The sequence below is a fragment of the Cnephaeus nilssonii genome (assembly GCF_951640355.1).
Source record: "Cnephaeus nilssonii genome assembly, chromosome: 17".
Lineage (NCBI taxonomy): Eukaryota > Metazoa > Chordata > Mammalia > Chiroptera > Vespertilionidae > Cnephaeus > Cnephaeus nilssonii.
Window position 1 is genome coordinate 59244891 of NC_137088.1, and position 1000 is coordinate 59245890.

The window sequence follows — 1000 nt, forward strand, 5'->3', positions numbered from 1 at the left end:
CATTCTCACTATTCCAAAAAATTTAAGAGAAGAAAAGACTCCCAAGCTCATTTTATGAGGCTAGCATATCCTAATTCCAAAACCAGATAAAGGCATTACAAAGAAGGAAAATTATTGGATGATATTTCCGATGAACATAGACATAAAAATTCTCAACAAAACATTAGCAAATTGGGAAAAATAACGAGTGGGTTCCACCACATCTCTCAGAGAGGCACTGCTGGGGCACGGAGGCTCTGCCAGGCCTGCTGGGGCAGGACTTCTGTAAGGACAAATATGTCTGGAAGGCTGTGCCCAAGGCCATTTTTGCTGGCTATAAGCAGGGTCTTCTTAAAATTGAAGGTGTTTATGCTCCAGATGAAACAGTTCTCTCCAGGCAGAGATGTGCTATGTGTACAAAGCAAACAACAACACAGCGACTTCTGGTGGTGAACCAAACAAAACCGAGTCATCTGGGGAAAGGCAACTCCTGCCCGTGGAACAGTGGAATGGTTCGTGCTAAATTCCGAAGCCACCTTCCTGCCGAGGCCACTGGACACAGAATCCGTGTACTGCTGTACCCCTCAAAATATTCAAAGTGGTGCTACAAGAAATGTAGGATTTAAACTAACTGAAAATAAATAAAGTGGATTTGTTTTCCTATAGGGGAGGGGGGAAACATTAACAAATCTGATCCAGCAATACATTAAAAAATCACACACCATGTCCAAGTGGGATTTATTCAAGGGATGCAGGGTTGGTACAATATCCACAAATCAATTAACATGATCGATACACCACATAAATAAAATGAAGGATAAAAATCATATGATCATCTCAATAGATGCAGGAAAAGCATTTGACAAAACCCAGCCCCAATCCTACATAATAAAAGGGTAATATGTAAATTACCATCACTCCGCTACGCCCACGATTGGGCCAGTGGGAGGCGCAGGGGGCGGGACTTGGGGTGGCCGGGGTGGCTGATTGGGCCGGAGGGACGCTGAGCTCGCGTCACCAG

At 44.2% G+C, this 1000-nt stretch overlaps 1 pseudogene across 1 annotated transcript; it reads left to right on the forward strand.

Annotated features, from left to right (window-relative positions):
• Positions 1-276: 276 nt before the first annotated feature.
• LOC307113462 (large ribosomal subunit protein eL33-like) lies at positions 277-605 on the forward strand (annotated as a pseudogene). The gene has a single exon. The product of its transcript is annotated as a large ribosomal subunit protein eL33-like (transcript).
• The last annotated feature ends 395 nt before the right edge of the window (positions 606-1000 follow it).